Source organism: Cydia strobilella, chromosome 12 (genome assembly GCF_947568885.1).
Source record: "Cydia strobilella chromosome 12, ilCydStro3.1, whole genome shotgun sequence".
Taxonomy (NCBI): Eukaryota; Metazoa; Arthropoda; class Insecta; order Lepidoptera; family Tortricidae; genus Cydia; species Cydia strobilella.
In genome coordinates, this window is record NC_086052.1 from 14,415,090 (window position 1) to 14,435,317 (window position 20,228).

General features: G+C 36.1%; 1 long non-coding RNA gene across 1 annotated transcript; it reads left to right on the plus strand.

Moving 5' to 3' along the window:
- The first annotated feature begins 3,934 nt into the window (after positions 1-3,934).
- LOC134745795 (uncharacterized) lies at positions 3,935-16,586 on the plus strand. Its single transcript, XR_010128207.1, has 4 exons — positions 3,935-4,065; positions 14,115-14,291; positions 15,000-15,144; positions 15,424-16,586. It is a non-coding gene; the product is annotated as an uncharacterized LOC134745795 (long non-coding RNA).
- Positions 16,587-20,228: the final 3,642 nt, after the last annotated feature.

A 20,228-nucleotide genomic window follows, 5' to 3' on the forward strand; every position in this document is an offset into this window, starting at 1 on the left:
AACAGAATAAAATAAATATTTAAGTGGGGCTCCCATACAACAAACGTTTTTTTGCCGTTTTTTGCGTAATGGTACGGAACCCTTCGTGCGCGAGTCCGACTCGCACTTGGCCGGTTTTTCTCATACTTTTATTCATTTTTATTTTTAGTTTTTATCGTGTTTCGATAGATGGCAGTAAATTTACTGTGACTACAAAATTTACTATGACAATAACCCTCTATCCTAGGTATATATTCTCTTTGCCTATACCAACTATACGTAGTCATTTGTTCGCTTTCTACTTTCGAGGCCCGGGCAGGTTTCCCGGAAGCGAGCGAGGACTCGTGCAACACAGAATATTTGCAGCTATTTTAGGTCTTGGTAATGCATTTAGGTACTTACCTGCATCCCCGGCGATTGACGGATATTTCTCTAAAACTGTTGTGTTAAGAAGAAAAGAGAGTAAATACATTTATTCAGGACGCTTACAATATTGCTTAAATCTATTTTTCATTTCATTTTCATTTTTTTTATTTCACAATATGATTACAGCCGGGCTAGCACATGATTGGGGCGACAGTGTCTCGCGGCGGGATAGACTATAATACCCGTCCCTCTTTTATTAACATAGTTAGAAAAAGACAGGTAGTCTATCTAACCGCGAGACACTGTCGCACCAATCATGTGCTGTAGGGCTAGCACATCCTAGCACGTCCATTATATAGGTATAATAAGCTAGAGAAATTGCATTTACATAGTAAAATTAGGTATTTAATCCCTATTATTTAGCACAGGAAGGTACTGTAAAGTAAAACCTCCATTCCTAAAGGATTAAAACAACCATAAGTCGCTTTAAAACTGAACAAAATGTTTTACAGTACATTCATATTTAACCAAAAGTTTCACTCGTCAGTAAACTCATCCTTTGTTCACGAGTTCACCTCAAAATTCGTAGCAAATATGAGATATTTTCAACTTGTCGGCTGCCAATAAGGTAGATTTAGTTTTAAAGCTTTATGGAAATAGCGCCTTATTGACAACATACAATGAGTACCCGTTTGGTTAAAAACGCCACATATTTATCTAAAAGTTATACTGACTTACCCATAGCAAAGTCATTGGTAAACTTGTGAATAGCTAGGGAATCACTACGTGAGTCCAAGCTTAAAAGGATCCAGTAGAAATCGCTCTCTGATTACATAGGTATGTTTTGGAACTTAAGGTCATGTTACTCTGGTTCACCCAAGCTTTTAACTCATCCCTACCCGAGCAAACGGAATATACAACCAGAATGCAACCTAGATAGATAGTATGTATCTAGATGGCTAGACTTTCCCGGGCCGCCCGGGGGTCGCCTAGCAACGCGGCAAGCCCTTCGCTTTCATTTGTTTTGCTGCCCTAATGAAATGCAGGCTTTGTGCCATTCGGAAATTGATAATGATATTTAACAATAATCTTATTGTAATTGTGTGTAATACTGGATATTAAATAGGTGTGTGTAATACTGGATATTAAATAGGTATCTACATATTGTACTAATATTCATTGACAATTTGATGTGTGCATTGTATTTCGTAGACACCTATTTATGTTAAACGACTTCAAATAATCGAACTTTTCATTGTTTCCGGTCCTTGATATGTATTAAGCTTTGAGCTTGACCCATCTTAATGCTAAATGTTTAATTTTGCTTATTGTTAATGTTCAGTTAATATAAGTAAATATTTTATATTTATATGTTTATATATGTTTTGTACTGTAAACTTAAAGAACATCATCATCATCATCTTGAGCCTGGCTGAGCTGGGAAGCGCTCAACACATAATTTCCAAAATCGATACATTGTTGTGAATTATAGAATTGAATTATTGTGAATTTAAACTGGGCCAACTTATGCTTTTCGGGTTTTGTTATTTACAGTTAAGTACATAATTGTAACAAAACACTAGTGTAAACAAGTTTGGGAACAAATCAGATAATTTTATTAAATATTTTGATTTTGATCCGGCCTTCACCACTGGAGGAGCCCTCGTCACTTTTTTTTTAATATGGCATCTATTACAGTTAATTTATACTTTAATGTAAATTTAGGTGCATAAACATAGCCGATGTTCTCTTTTCGTGTTTAAAAATAAAAATCACAAAGTCTACGCGTACGAGGCAGACATGATGAACCGTTTTATTTGATACCACAGCTAGCTATGAATCTCTCACAGTTCACATATTTACTTGGATTGTATGCCATAAAAGTATTCTCAAATGTAAGCTCGCATATGAAATCTGCATAGTCCTGGCTCAAATGAGGCATCGTTGTGGGGCAACACTACAGATGCACACTTACTATTTGTTGTGGCTCAAAAGCGAAGTAAAAGATAAAATATTTGTTGCAAAACTTAAATCATCACATTTGAATCATTGCTTACTTATTTTTTTGAAATGAAAATTTGCAACGCATAAATTGAACATGCTACTTTGTTTAGTAGGTATACATATTATACTACTCTTTGAGGTATACTATATGTATGCTATGGATGGTATAGTCTATTATACCTATAGTCTCCATGATGTATGCATTCTTACAAAGAATCATGGAGACTGTATAAAGGAGCCAAATCTCTATGTATCCATCAAAAATGTGTCCATCAAAAAACAGTAATTAGGCGGCGCCACCATACACCGAAATACTACCAAAAACAACCTACGTAATTTGGTCGGGTTATTTGTTGCCTTATATGGTTCATGTTATACTCATGCCCCAGAGCCTAACTAGCGCCACTGGAGAGATTAGGAACTAATATTTAAAGCTTAACGCGGTCACTTTTGCAACAATTCTGCCATAAGAGATTGCGATCCTTTCTATACCATCCATACAAAGAATAATTCTTACTGCCAAGTTTATAAAAAGTTAGCGTGGTCAGAGACTATCATAGAAGTATTGTTTTACCTATGGATTCAAAACTCGTCTCATTAAGCTCGAAACATATTTTTATTGTCAGATCTGTCAGATGGACCACACTATATATCTGATAATTAAATTTTATATTTGTGTACTACAAGGAAATTTCGTGTCTATAATTATTAATGAAATGTCCGATTGTATTTATTAATGCGAGCGATTGTATTTATTAATGAACGTCACGCATGTCGTTGACTCTGCTGCACAAATCAATAAAAGGCAATGCCCGACGTGTATAAACGTCTTCGGATCTTGGTCGCAAATAATACAGGTAAATAAGTAGATAATGGTGCTCACTTTCAATCAGGAGTCACGGGTTCGAAGTGTTCGAACCCCTACTCGTACTAATGATTTTTTCGGAACGTATTTACGAAATATCATTTGATTATTTACCAGTCGCTTTTTGGTGAAGGAAAATACCGTGAGCTTCTTACATCCGCGAAGAAATTTAAAGGAGTATTGTGAGGTTATACTGTTTTGCACTGAAAATTACCGAAATTACGAAATTTCCACATGGTAAAATTTCGGAAACTTCAAGTTTATTTTTGTATGGGAATCGAAATGTTTCATTTCCAAAATGAAAGATTATTTTGTTTCCTGTGAAATTTCCGAGAATTTTTCGAAGTTTATGAAATTTTGCCGCAACTCGCACATTTGTATGAGGTTCCTGCAATGTATTTGTATAGTCCCCACTAGGTCCAGCAAACCTTTCGTGAAAGAGAGGAAGCCGGTGCCCAGTAACGGAACGTATGTATAGTATAGGTATTGTTGAGTTTCAAATTTGATATTTTTGTTTAAGGTAGTTATTTTTTTTCTTAATACTTTTAAATGTAGGTACTTGTGAAAACGCTCTAAACCCTTCCAAGCTACCTATCCCTTGCCAACGCGCACAAAGCCGTATTGCCGTCTCGTTTTACGGCACTTATATGAGACGCCATCTTGGCGAGTTCAGTTCCCGAATTGATGCTTGACTAACAGCATCGTCTCTAATTTGAATAAATCAAAATGTGTGAAAACTAGCAAAAACTGTTGAACTGGAGTGAAAGTGATACACGTGATTGACGCTGAAGTTTTGGTGAAAGTTTTATGAAGTGCTGGCCAGCCGAAGAGACACACAACGAGCTCCAAAGGTATGTGCGCAGGCATTTCTTCTAACACCCTTAGTTCTAAGCGTCAAACAAGTACTTCTCGTTAATTTTAGATACAGTCCACTTCAATTCCCTTCTGGTGTCTTAAGGGCTCTCATACATATCTCCCCGCGTCTTTTTTATCCCACCTAAATATTGGTATAAAGGCACTACCAGGTATATAGGCTTTTTTGGTTCAATAAAAAAATGTACGTCTGTCTGTCTGTCCGTCCGAGGCTTTGCTCCGTGATCGTTAGAGCTAGAAAACTGCAAATTGACATGGATATATAAATAATGTAATCCGACAGCGCGGTAAAATACAATCTAAAAAATTTTTTTTATTTTACCCCCTAATTTACGTTTAGGGGGTGAATTTTTTTTTTCGCTTCAACCCCATGCTGTGGGGTGTCGTTGCATAGGTCTTTCAAAACGAATACGGGTTTTCAACAAACATTTTTTGATAAAGTAAATGTTTTCGGAAATAATCGCCCCGAAAAAAAACCCTAACTTTTGAACCATGGGTCCAAAAAATATAAAAATAATTGTGGAAATAGAGCTTAATAAATACATTTAATGGAATATATAGCTAACATTGACATGACCAGCTAAGCGGTTTTTAAGTTATCGCAAAAAGTCGTTTCATCGTAGTAAAAAGATGTACAGAAGTAGGTACAGTGTATAAGCGCTGTGAAGGTAGGTAAGTACTTACCCTTTTGCTTGCCATTATAGCACCCGTCAAGGTTTATTGTGACTCACCGTCAGTCACCCGTCGGTAACAATATGTACTACTTGCTCTAACTTTTGAACCATGGGTCCAAAAAATATAAAAATAATTGTGGAAATAGAGCTTAATAAATACATTTAATGGAATATATAGCTAACTTTGACATGACCAGCTAAGCGGTTTTTAAGTTATCGCAAAAAGTAGTTTCATCGTAGTAAAAACATGTACAGAAGTAGGTACAGTGTATAAGCGCTGTGATGTATGTACTTACCCTTTTGCTTGCCATTATAGCACCCGTCAAGGTCTATTGTGATTGTGACATTTGTGACTCACCGTCAGTCACCCGTCGGTAACTATATACGTGTTACGTAGCCCTACACTGAGCATGGCCCGACTAGAGATAAATCTCTATATTCACGTCCAAAAGTATCTGTTACAGTCTTTTCTTCTTTACACAATCTCTTTTTGCTAAGCTGGATGCGTACTGTACACAGACATCGCATTTTGAGCGCATGTGTGTATATACCGCGAGTTGTGGTACACGCTCCATCTTGTACTTGAATTATAAAATAGAAATATAAAATATGAATTTAACCAACCATAATTAAGTTCTACTGTAAACAGCTATAGCTGTAAATAATAAATTTTAAATAGTAATTAGCCTCATGCATGAAGTTTATATTTGAACGAAATATGTTTTATTCGGATGTTTGTTACCGTTATATCATGTTACAAATGCATTTCCGTTTTTAAATTACCATTTAATCACTTAAAATTATAAATAAAAAGTACAAAAATTTGCCCGCGAAAAGCTAGTGAGCGAAACGCTCGAAACGCCACGTGACGTCACGCGTTCGACAGATTAGTGTCATTAGTAGCAAACGGCAGTTGGGCCGCCCAACGTGTGACGTCATCACGCTCTGTCGAATTCGCGCCAAAAATTATGAGCGTTTCAACCGCTCAAAAATTTTCAACATTTTAAATATTTTTTAATAAAATAATGTTAAGGTTTACAAAAGTATTTTTATCATTTCCGGTGTTCCAACGATATAAATTATGAATCCAAAAATAAAAATAAATTCATGCATGGAGCTAATTGTACCTACGTGACATAATTATCTTATACCTAATAGGTAATGACTTTGACTTTGATATATAAAGACTGTTATGTAGCTCAGATATAAATAGTTGTAAATATGAAATACTGCTGTAATTGACATGTAAAAACATGATTTATAAAGGAATAAATGAATGAAGTGAGACTTATGTGATGAGTGGTGATGCTCTCGGAGTGATTAAATAAATAAATATTTGACATTCTTACACAAATTGACTAAGTTCCAGAGTAAGCTCATGATGCCTTGTGTTATGGGTACATAGAAAATACCCATGACTTAGGAACAAGTATCATTACACAAATAAATGCTCTTGCCGGGATTCGAACCCAGGACCATCGGCTTCATAGGCAATGTATCTTACAAATATAATGCTTAGTGCGATATCTTTGCAAACGCTTTGTAAACACTAAAAGAAATGTTTGGACAGTAACAAAATATTTGAGACGTTTTCAATCAAAAGGTACCACAAGGTCGCGTACCATAAGGCGATAATTGCTTGTATCTTTATACGAAAAACCTGTCAGAGCGTCCTTATGGCAAGCGACAATGTGGTACCTTTTGCTTGAGAACTACACATTTTGTTACTAGGTAGTAGGTACTTACACAAAAATAGGACTTGCGAACTATGTGTTAGAGTTAGACCAAAATAAGTCTGAAACGATTTTGATAGCACATGTACACACAGTAACAATTAGTATTATTTTATACGTCATAATTTCTTAGAAGTTTGACGGCTAAAATAATACTAATTGTTACTGCGTGTGCTATCAAAATCGTTGCAGACTTTTCTTGGTCTAACTCTTCCTATCTGTAAAGGTACCTCTTACTTTTTTTGTGGGATATTAAGGAAAAAAATATTTCTTTATTACTTAAGCTTTTATAAGGCAAAGGGAATATATTTCCCACTATGATTTTGATATCTTTTGCAAAGTCATAGGGTTCAATTTTGCATAATTTCTGACAACCTTATGCCCGTTAAGTTATTATTTTATTACTCAATTAATTCTGCTGTTTTTTTTTTCAGCGTAGTCCATGAGTAGTTCTCATGACTTGCCTTTATTTCTGATCGTGGTTTCCCAATTCCTAAAAAAAGAAAACATTTTACCTCATATTAATTTCCCAGAAAACCCCCTACCGGGGGTCCAGGTCTGTTTTTTTTTTAAATATTTGTTCTGTTTACTGGGCGGGACTTCCATGTAATACAATTCTTGGGACTGCATGGGTCTGTTGTAATGGTGTGTTAGTGAGCGTGGCCCCGCCTACCGGGGGCCACGCCTACTTGTTACGCAGCCTCTGAGTGCAGCGCGCCGCACGCATTCAGCGTCTGGACGCCAGCTAGAACGCACATCCAACTCTGCAGGACTAAAAGTTCTAGAAAGTACTTACTTATAGAATCAGTGTGAAACAGAGCAGATACAGGTATGTACATTTTTATAAGTCCAGCTATATGAAGATTTATTTATTCATTTAAATTTAGTTGCGCAAAAGAAACCTGAATGTATAAAAGGCGAAGGAGTCATTGTATGATTTACTATTAATTTAAAACTTTATCAGCTAATTTGAGCAACAGTATTAACAGTTCCGGAATGTATAAATTGAATTTTATTTTATTTTTCTAAATTAATTACAATATTGTTATGCCGCTATAAGTTCTGTTTTATAGAACAAAAATACGGATTAGTGTTAAACGCATCAAATTTATCTTAAAATAAATAGGTCCGTCCAGTAGGTAAATAAGTGAAATAATTTTAAGATAATATACAGTCATTTATCTTTCATTGGATTAACTGATTTTATTGACTTACCCATTATAATTTAATTGGTTGTTGAAAAAACAAACGTTTAAAAAATGATGTCAAACCACGTAAAAGACTTCATAGTTACCAAATTTTATCAAAATCTAACAAAATAAAACAATTCATTTTGGGTTTTTACATTATAAATGAACAATTAAAAATTTAAACTAAACTAAAATATGTATTACTAAAAAACCTAAGTCTAAAAATAAATTAAATTAACCTAAAATTGAAATCTAAATCTAAAAATAAATAAAGCCAAACTTAAAATAAACAAATTAATGAATGCAAATAAAACAAAAAATGAAATGGCGGGACGACTTGCACGCATTCTACCCCAAATGGTGGGAAAATGCCGATGACAGGGTCGTGTGGAGAAAAGGAGGGGAGGCCTTTGCCAGGCAGTGGGACACCAAAGTAGGCTAATTTTTTTTAATAGCATATCTAAGTGTCCCACTGCTGGGCAAAGGCCTCTCCCCTTGATTTCCACGACTCCCGATTTGGTGTTTCCTCCGGCCAGTTGTTCAGGAAGCTGTCCAGGTCATTCCGCCATAATAATCAGGCTAATAATAAAAGGAAAAAAATAATATATCGGCCCGAACAAGATCTGAAGGGATGTAGAATCACTGTCTCACTTCAGTGAGTGCTAAAACTCACGGCACATCGACAGGCACTTGTTGTTGTCGCAAACGTCTCGTTCACAGAACAAGCGTCTAACGCTCTTATTAAAACGTCGACTTAGAGTGTAATTTTAAATGAAAGTTGCTTGAAATAATAGGTCATGGTGTATTCGGTGAAATCAATAATAAAGTGCTGCGCGATTTTCTAGTGAACCTGTTATGTAGATTTAGAAACCGTGTTTTATTTTTTAATTAAAATTAATTATATTTTAAATTTAATTGTGTTTATTTTAATTAAGCTTATGAATAAAGGCGAACCTGAAGAACGAAGCGAAGACATAAATTGAATTGAGTTTTTTTTTTCCTCTAAGACACATGTGTGATGTTATTTTATATTATTAAAATAAATTGCTTATGCAGCTGATAAATAAATAGGTATATTAAATAATTTTGTGTTTTATTGAAACTTTCATTTATTATGTGTGGTGGTCAAAAATTGTGGGTTTGGTTTGGTGTGCTGTATAGAGCAGAAAAAATTGTTTTCTAAAAAATGCTAAAATATGTCTCAATATTCGGTCAGGATCCTTATTATATACAGACAAGAGGTTAAGCTTATCGAGTGTTTTAAATTGTAACAAATAGTTTGTCGATGAATTTTTAAATATATATATATATTTTTAATTTATTTTCAAAAAAAGTATAACACATTTTAAACTTATACAAGTTTCGCCAAACTTGCGTTTAACGGTGAAATGGTGCCTGTATGAAGTCATATGAATTCGAAAAAAAATTCTAAGTATGACAGACACTATCTGTGCATCTTGCGCCAAATTACTCGAGTTTGAATGTATGATGATTATTATTTACAACGACGGGACGGGTTTTAAATTTACCTCCGACGTTTCGAGGACGGCGTTGTCCTCGTGGTCTCGGAGAAGACTGGCTAAAGTTGACATCAACATCTTCTAGGCGCGCGAGATTTTCGAACTACCCGCACTTGGTCTTGTTTATTAACTTGAACCTTTTGCGCACTAGGGATGTCACCGGGTCGACACACAACACTCACAATATTCGATTTTTCAACTTTCGATATTTGTTTTTGCTTACACTTACTAATGACTGGGTTCCATGTGGATGAGATCTTAAAACTTTCGTCTCGATTGTCTATGTTTTTTGATTTCAATGGCTTCCCGTCGTTGTAAATAATAATGAGTAAAAATCGTGAAAGTTTAAATCAGTGTTTTGTATGATGATTATCAAATATTCAAGTATTGAAAATATGATACCTACCTACTTAATATTTTAGAAGCCTTTTTGTACAATAATGCTAAACCACCTTCTAATTAAATATAAATACCTACTCATCACTAAAGAATCACTGCAGGCTTAGTCTGAATTTCCTTGTCACTAAAAACCCGCTAATTTTAACGTTAAAAGCCAGCAAAGCAAAATATTGAACTAATAGGAAGACTAAGTAAAAGACTGTCGTGTACATAATATAATAATCCTTATTTCCTGTGCCGTACGGTTTATTTTCCATTCACTGGCGGCAACTCGGCACCCTCTTATTACTGCCTATCACAAAACTGTATAGATGGAGTCTGTTAAGTGCGACACACACTGAACGAACAATGTAAATGAAAGTTGGGAAGCTACTTTTAATGATAAACAAGAAAATCGAAGGCTTGGATTATGGTTTTAAGCGTCCCCGGCAAGCTCGGCTCTCCAAACAAACGTAGTTATGCTCTAATTTTAAAACGACTAGTTAGATTGCTCGGAAACTTTGTACTTACAATACGATAAGGTATATCTAGGTCTGAAATTTGTTTATGTAGCTTCAAATACCATAGTAAAAAAATACAGCGAATTTAAGTTTTTCATACAAAACTTGTGTTTGCTCTATTTTGTTTGTTTTATATACTAGATCTATATAAACTGTCTAACGCTCTTATAAAACGTTGACTTAGAGTGTAATTTTAAATGAAAGTTGCTTGAAATAATAGGTCATGGTGTATTCGGTGAAATCAATAATAAAGTGCTGCGCGATTTTCTAGTGAACCTGTTATGTAATCGTGTTTTATTTTTTAATTAAAATTAATTATATTAAATAAAGTATTTATTTTAAATTTAATTGTGTTTATTTTAATTAAGCTTATGAATAAAGGCGAACCTGAAGAACGAAGCGAAGACATGAATACACATACACAAATAATATATATAAACTAATTACTTAACTAGATATACCTCATTTCATTGTACTACAACTGCGTTTGTATGTGAAGGTGAAATTCGGCCGAGCTTGCCGGGGACTCTTAAATGGTAATGTACCTATATTATGTTGTGTAAAGTTTTTATTCGTACACTTAAGATGTTATTATAATTTATAACCTACTCATGTGATAGAACTAAAAACTTCATGCTAAAATTAACCCCATTAGCACAGAATAAGTAATAGTATTATCATACAAAATGGCCACGCACCGCCCCGCCCCGATGCGAATTACCTCGCCCCGCGACAGCAGATTGACAACCGTTTGCCGACCGCTCAGAAGCAACTTACTCACACAATGACGCATGACGCGTGTACAGACGTGCCGTTCACACATAGACACGCAAATGATTTTTGATGTATGGCGTGTCCGCCCTGTGCCATTAGTTAACAAATGCCCTAAACATACCTGGACAAAGAAATTGGACATTTGGAATACCAGCCTTAAGCATTAAGAATATTTATTATTTATTTAAGCTTTATTGCACAATACATGAAGGTACAAAATGTGGACTTAATGCCTTAAGGCATTCTCTACCAGTCAACTAATGGGTTAAACCAGAAAGATTAAGTAGGTGCAGTGACTTTTAAAGTAAATGAATTTGTAACCAAGACTAAATGAACATAAACTATATTGATAAACTTACACATACTTAATACAAATAAACATACATACATAGATACTATACATATTTATATACCTAGTGTGAATCACTAAGTTGTTAATCACTAATATACATTTTGTTAGCCGACAGCTCTGCTCAGTACATGGTGGTGCTCGAAATAGCGTTGAAAAAAACCGGGAAAATTACTGGAAAATTTTAAAAGGCTCGTTTTTTCAAGTTTCTTTCGAAAAAAACAATGCAAATTTCAGTTACAAGACTTCCGAAAAAAAGAATAAAGCTGAAAAAAAAAACAAGTTTTTTTCAAAACTTCTGAATTTTTCAATATATGTACTTAACATACTATACTACTCTTTGGTACTTAATTAGGAATTTAAACTGGCAGGTTAAGGTTGCATGTCTAATGTGTTTGATTATGGCATTGACACTGTCATCACTCAGTGGCACGTATTAAATTTTTCTGAATAGAACTGGAAAAAAACCGAAAAGAACGAAATTTTGTAAAATTCCCGAAAAAAAACATTTGATTCTTTCCGGAATTTTCATCCCTAGGTGGAAATGGTGGTTTCGATTGATCTCAGTGTATACTTTGGTTTCATTTATATGTAAATGTTATATAATGTCATGGGCTTTATTGTGGCTATGTCGACGGCGCCCTTTCGCCCCCCATCCGTACACCCGCACCTTTCTGTCCCCTTTTATCCACACCATTTTGCCCCCTAACCCGCCATCCACGCAATCTTCTGCGCAGAATGAACAGGGTGCATTGCGCAATTGCGCAGTGCTTGGTGCACTGATGACCTTGGAGCTAAATTTAGCATGTTTTGAAACCCTGGAAGAAAATATGAAAATCCAGAAATTTGAAATTTCTATACATTTTATATTGAAAACGTAATTGATACCAAGTATAAGGGTGAATCATAGAACACTTAATTTCGTGTCCGTAGCAAAGAAAAATCGATTTTTCAAAAACCATGTTGATTTTTTTTACTTTTTTGCTGCGTTACAATACAAAATGTAACTTTTATCTGATCAAGTTGTTAATTTTAATGTGTTAAATTTATACTTATGTATCTAATAATACCAGTGTAAATAAAAAAGTAGAATAATCAACATGGTTTTAGAAAAAAAAAAAACAATTTTCTATGCTAGGGAGTCTAAAACACGAAATCAGTGCTCTAAAACTTGATTCACCCATAAATGATATAAAAATAGTAGGCATTGGGATATACATAATCTACCTAATCTAAATCTACAAATAGTTCAGAAATATAAGCCACGATAAAAATTTACGAACATGGATAGACACAAAGAACAACTCTACGGCGGCGGTTAGTGTGATAACAGCGTATGAAGCATTTTTGCTACATACAATACAGAGAATCCGTGTATTCGGCTACGACGTAGCGTTACGACTGTAGCTGTAGCAGAAGTTGCTAAGCGGGCGAGGTTCAAAATGATCTTGACGCGACTTTATTGTTAAGAGAATAAGAGGGTGTCGAGGTGATTTTGAACACCTCGCCCTCTTAACAACTTCTACTGCTGACTGTACCTATTTTACGCACGCTTAACAATAAGAAAATCGTCAAGGTCATATCAAAACCAGTTCAAAATCGCGCTAACACCTGTAGGCCGAGCACATGATTGACGCGACAGTATCTCGCCGCGAGATAGACTACCCGTCTTTTGCTAACTTTATGAATTAAAAAGTTAGTTAAGTTTACTGTAGCATTAAGTACCTTAACTATATTATGTATAGTTCTTAGTGAGAGCGTTCTAGGAGGTAGGTGCATATGTTTTGAACTGTATCTTATTATCATTTGCTGTTATTGTAAGTACTTACTTTTGTTGTTTCTCCAATAAAGAAAATATAAATATAATATAAAGGGGGACGAGTAGTCTATGTCGCGGCGAGATACTGTCGCGCCAATCATGTGCTAACCCGGCAGTCGGTTTACAAAAGTTCTATTAGTCACTTCGACCCGTGTCGCGTCGCGTGTGTATCGTACTTTAGTCGGATTGTCACGCCGCCCAACGAAGCCGGCGCGAGCATCTTTGATGCCTTCCATGCATTATTCCTCGTTATAACTAATAAATTGTGACGTTTTCAATCAAAAGGTACCACATTGTCGCTTACCATAAGGACGAAAATTGCTTGTATTTTTATAAGAAAAACCTGTCAGAGCGTCCTTATGGCAAGCGACAATGTGGTACCTTTTGCTCGAAAACAACACAATTATGTGCTTATAGAACTACGTCGAACTAAATTTGCAAATCGATTTACCTAACTATACGTGGGTTTTGATTAAAAGTGCTTTTACTAGACCACATTTAATTAGACTTATATTGACCGGGATATAGACCGTGATTACCTTTTGTATTATTTGTGAGCTCCCGATATTTCGACGCAGTTACATCACACATAATACAAAAGGTAATCACGGTCTATATCCCGGTCAATATAAGTCTAGTGAAACTAACCGTGAATCATTCAAAACTCACATTTAATTAATTTGGCTTACCTAGTTCTTTTTTATATAAGAACTTTGATTTAGTTTTGATTTGAATTACCTATAAATACCTTAAAAACACACACAATTCAAGCCTCATAACTACTTCATAGGCTTAACCATTTTTCATTAAAGAAAAAAATACGAAAATAATGTTTTAGGACGGTCATTTTTGTCTTACAATATTAACTGTGCCCTATAAAGGAATAAATAATAAATAGCTCAACTCGATATAGGCCTCATTATAGATTAGAAGGCCATCTCAACCACTTAATCACCTAGAGCGGTAGTTTAGGTATCACACTGAGTGCGATTTTACTGATTTTAAAATCAGGATACCGCTCCTGAGCGCTGAGTAACTTATTTATTTTGTTATTTTTTTCTGTCCGTAGAACTAGTGCTGTTAGAGGGATGGAGCCAGTTATTGACATAACACTGCCCAGAGCGGCAACGCCGCAAGCTCTTTGGTCCGTCATTGGGCCGCGGGCCATCATGGCGATCGCGTTTGTGACGCTCATACTGCCGGAGACTGCGGAGTTCTATATCAACTTGAAAACGAGAAACACGCAGTAAGTTAATTGAAACTCTAGGTCCATGGGGTTCCAGCGCGCACAAGTTGTTTGCAGAAATCGCGAAGCGTCTGGTTGACGTAACTGGTGACCGAAGAGCTGGCGGCTTCCTCGCACAACGTATCAGCATTGCGATACAGCGAGGAAATGCCGCCAGCATCCTTGGTACAACGCCTCAAGGGCCTATTTTAGATATAAGCTAGTTATTAATTTGGTTTACGTAGTACCACTGTAATTGAAAATAGATTTCAAATACTGAAAGAAAAAACGACAAATACTTAGTGATGGCGGCTGCGGCGCCATGACACAAAAATTTAAATAAAAATACCTCGGGAAAATAAACGGAAATAGTTAATTTATTCAGTTTTTTGTTTCATTATTTTTTGGCACGGTTTGGTCACATTAGTATAGTATTAGAAATGTTAGTCTGAAAATCATGGACATATTTAAACATCTATAGAATAAGGCAAATCGGTAAATTAAACAAACTAACTACATTTAAAAAATGTACGTGATATTAAAAATTGAATACGATGAATCTCACTGTTGGTCATTTTAAATCAGACTACATTATATATAAGTACCTAAGGAAGTTAATTTTTTACCGCGATAAAACCTTAAAAAAATATTGAAATGAGGTAAAATATTTGTCCTACAGTACTTCGCCAAGTATCTAGACTCTTCGACCGACCGGTTCCTCTTTCACAGATATCCAAGCCAAAGGATCCACGTGATGTTGCGTCACACTCGATGGCGCCCGTACATCCCAAACCCGTTCGCGGCAAATAGGCGCCATTACCGAGGCGACGGAGTAGCTAACCCGCGGCGGCGTGCCATGGGATAACTCTTGTAGGTAAGATTAGACATGTGTTATATGTACAAGTCACAAATCTATTCCCATGTACTGCTGTTATATTCAGCGTCACAGGCATCCTTGCCAAAGGAGCAAATTGATGTTGCATTATACTCGATGACGCTCACCCTAACCCGTTCTGCCAAACGAACGGAGTTGCTCAATTTGGATATTCGCATTGTTAGCCCGTGTTTTACACTACAGTTACTCGTTTACCTACAATTGTTTACTATCCACACTAGCATCAGAGATTAGTTTATCTAGCTTTTTTTTTCACAGGCATCCTCGATAAATAATCACTATGCTGTTGCGGCGCTCGCGAAGGCCCTGACGCTCGTCACATGCTGCACTCTTTCGGGTCGAGGGTCGAACGACGTGGCGCCACCGACCGAGCGGCGATGGGGTGAATTCTTTGAGACGGCGCGCCGTTGGATAACTCAAGTAATTTTAAACGACTTCTGTTTTTGTCATCGTCTTTCCATTTCTATCGCATCATAGATAGTTCTACAGCGATGGAGATATAAGATTTAATATCCGCCAAAGCGGAACAACGTCTGAAACTTTTGTAGAAAGCGATGAAACGGAAGACGCACTGAGGAAAAATTTCAAAAGTTATGACTAGTACTTTATGAGTAAATTTTTACATCAAATCTACGTGCACGTCAGTTTATGTTTGTGTAGTATCTTGTATTATAATATTAATTACCTACATTAATATTTTACGTGTCCTTAAAATTTGTAGGGGAGGTTCTTGATTTTCTCACCGCCAAATTAACTACTTTTTAGGGTTCCGTACCCAAAGGGTAAAATCGGGACCCTATTACTAAGACTCCGCTGTCCGCCTGTCCGTATGTCTGTCTGTCACCAGGCTGTATCTTATGAACCGTTATAGCTAGACAGTTGAAATTTTCACAGATGTATTTCTGTTGCCGCTATAGCAACAAATACTAAAACGTACGGAACCCTCGGTGCGCGAGTCCGACTCGCACTTGGCCGGTTTTTATTATAGATAGGTGATTAGGTGCTATGACTGTCTGCAAAAGGTAAGCTGTGCGGTAAGTTTATACTTACTACTCGACTTACTGTCGAGCGTTTTCGACTTAAAATACGTGAGTGACCCGTTTTTAATATGTTTAATATACTTACATGTAATATTAAATATACATGTATAAACTACCGTAAAATGGTCCTACTTTGCTCCTTGGTGGGTACTATGCTCCAATTTAAAAAAAGGCCTAAACGTCTAATATATTCACACATAATATTCCTATGTTATTATTTATATACTCAGATAAACGAAATTGTATATATATTTTGAATTGCGACGTTAGTCATAAAATTAATATATTTTTTGGCGGGGCCTATTAATTTGGCGCACAATGGGGTAACTTTGCACTCCTAACACTGATTTAAACTTTCACGATTTTAACTCATTATTATTCACAACGCGTAAAATAAGTGTTAAATTTACCTCCGACGTTTCGAGGACAACGTTGTCCCCGTGGTCTCGGAGAAGACTGGCTAAGGTTGACATGATCAACATCTCAAAATACCCCAAACAATAGGTATCTTGTGCTCCTATTTATAACTTCGTTTTTATATAAAACAACATTTTCATAAGGTTGGTTTACCGATAAAATGTGTTAAAAAAGATGTTCTTCTTAATATTCAATTCGTCTAAATATTTAATAATAAACTGTTTAAAAAATATTCAAAATTTCCTTAAAGTGGAGCAAATATGGAGCAAAGTAGGACCATTTTTCGGGACTTAATTTTTAATAAAATTACAGTCTGATTGGGCAATCTAGTATTAGTTTTAAGTAAGTAATTTGGTAGAATATGTTACACTTCACATGTTTGAAGGCGAGAAATGTATTCTAAAGGATGACTCACGTTAGACCGGGCCGTGTCCGGGCCGGAGATTCCGGCGCTTCGTTTTCTATGGAAAGCATCACGTGATCACCTGTCATGTCATAGAAAAGTAAGCGCCGGAAGCTCCGGCCCGAACACGGCCCGGTCTAACGTGAGTCATCCTTAATTCTTAGTAATATTTCGAGAGTTGCTAACATAAAATGTAGTTAGATCTCGTATGAACTTGTTGATAAATAACTTGTAAACTCGAATACTAGATATTAATATGTAGTAGGCCCTGAATATAAATATAAATGATGATTTGTCTGCAACGAGCACCTCCATGAAATAGAATAAAAATGTTTCGCCATAAATGTTGTCATTAGTTAGCTAGCTAATAGTCGCAAACTTAAGCAAGATTTAGATAGAAAGTGAGATTAAGTGTGCCAAAAAGTGTGTAGGTTGTTATGATAAGGTACCAACTAAATAAAGTAAACTAATGATGAATCAATTGCTAACGTCTACGCTTTGGCAATTTTGACTACCGTGTCTACTGTAAGTGTTGGCTATCCTCGTCCTTGAACGCTCTACCAAGCATTATAACAGTAACTGCCATTAAAAAACTCATTATATTTTCATACAAGACGTTTGTTAATTTACTTCACTATACGTTAAATTCACCACCGGCAAACATAACGCCGAATCTGCTCCACCAAGCAAAATAACCTTAAGTGACTGGGTGGGTCAGTTTGAACTTGGGTTTATAAAATATATTGCGATCTGATTGCGATTCGAATGTCACATGTGGTGTGTCAAAAAAAATATGTCGCTATCAATAACGCTTTATAAATCACAGACAATAGAAAACACCCATTTCTGCCTGCAACAGCCATAAAAATTTCAAGTCCCTGGAATTGTTTGAAAATTAATAATTTCCAAGTGTGTCCCCAACCTCCTCAGCCCTTGCACTCTAAATGAAAAGTGTATTGTGACAATGAAAAAGCTCTTTTGATTTTACAAACCGGACTGCGCCTCTATTTACGACGCAATTATAACACAGTATCATGGATAAATTTGTAGTTAAGTATTCGGAAAAGACTCCCACTAATTGTCAATTTGAGTAAACATGAATCCCTTCCAAAGGTACAGTACAGGGTACAGAAAAATACACACCTCACATTAGGCCTAGATAATGTTAATAAGACGCCTACGGAAAATTATTACCACAGTTTACTTAGTTTCATATGAGAAGGCTTTTCAACGTGTCTCTTAAAAACCCTCTGAGCCTTAATGAGGAGCCAACATGAGGCAACAACTCAAAATTTGCATCAAATTACTTTGCCACTTGTGGACAAAATGCAACTTTCTCATCAATGTTTGAACAAGCAAGAGAGCCTATAGTGATGGAAAACAGACAATCTTAAGAAAAAAAGGCTGTTCAAGCTACAACTCCCTAAAGAAAACATAACTGTATTTATAATAGCTTTTCTTAAACGAATTATAATTGAACCATATTTAATATAAAAAAGGTGTATATAAGTATGCATATGTATATGGACATTGAACAATTGGGTGAACAGTTAAGTTAAGCTTACTATAAAATCTTAAGAAAAAGGCTATCCAAGCTACATATCCCTAAAGAAATCATAACATTCATTTTCTTAAACGTAAAAACGTCATAATAGTTGAGTATTTGTTTACAAGGGGGCAAAGTTGTTGTGTCCGCTTAGCACGAGCGAGCATGATGAACAAAGTTACACACTTTTTAGGGTTCCGTACCCAAAGGGTAAAAACGGGACCCTATTACTAAGACTCCACTGTCCGTCTGTCTGTCTGTCTGTCTGTCTGTCACCAGGCTGTATCTCATGAACCGTGATAGCTAGCAGTTGAAATTTTCACAGATGATGTATTTCTGTTGCCGCTATAACAACAAATACTAAAAACAGAATAAAATAAATATTTAAATACAACAAACGTGATATTTTTGCCGTTTTTTGCGTAATGGTACGGAACTCTTTGTGCGCGAGTCCGACTCGCACTTGGCCGGTTTATTCTAGTTCACGATTCATTAGACAGGTGTAGGAATAAAAAATAAGGGTTGTGAGTAGAATAAGTTCGCAGGCCTTTGATGTGTTTCTCGGGGAGCTAAGATAAGACAGTGAATAATTTAGAATTGTCGGTTAATTTATCTGATCTAAAAATAGGTACATAGTAATGACGATGATTAATATAATAATAGTAATTAAATATGATTAAAATATTAACGTAGTACTGTGAGCTGAATTAGGGGAGACCGAGGTGAGTTGTGACAGAGGAGAGTTGTGACGTTGTCAATTTTTTGGAACCTATTATCTGTTAGCGAGTTCGCAACAGTGCGCATTTGTTAGCTAGTAACTTGAACTAACAAACGCGTGCTATTGCGAGCTCGTTATTAGTTAATACACTACAAAAAATCGACGATGTCACAACTCTCCTGTGTCACAACTCACCTCGATCTCCCTTATTAATATTTTTACATACCCCGCACGGGCCCGCACCAACTATGCTTCTGTGTTTGGCCTAAAGGTTGACTGGTAGACAATACCGTGTGGCATTGAGTCCGCCTTTTGTAACTGTATATTTTTACTGTGCCATAAAGTTTAAATAAATAAATACACAATTAAAACATACATACATACATACATATAATCACGCCTAATTCCCGGAGGGGTAGGCAGAGACCACGGATTTCCACTTGCTACGATCCTGACATACCTCTTTCGCTTCCTTCACTTTCATAACATTCCTCATACACGCTCGCCGGTTTAGGGTGCTCTTGACCTGGCCTTTCTTCAGGATTTCCCCGATCTGATCAGAGAAAGTCCGCCGAGGTCTGCCCCTTCCAACTCCCGTTTCTACCTCTCCCTTATATACTCTCTTTGTTAGCCTCCTTTCACTCATTCTTTCCAAGTGTCCAAACCATCTCAACATACCTTTCTCAATTTTTGTCACTACATCTTCGCAATTAAAAACATATCAATATTGAGTAATCGCCGTGTGGCGCCGGCTTTAGAATAGCGCCACCCCATTTCTTGCCGCGGGTGTCGTAAGAGGCGACTAAGGCCTCATTCTCACGAGCGCTTTTCAACGCGCGTTAAAAAAGCGTTTGAATGACACAAATGGAAACATGTGTATTTATTCACACAATGGCGGTAGCGCTTTTTATCAGACGTTTTTGGATTTTCAACTTTAAG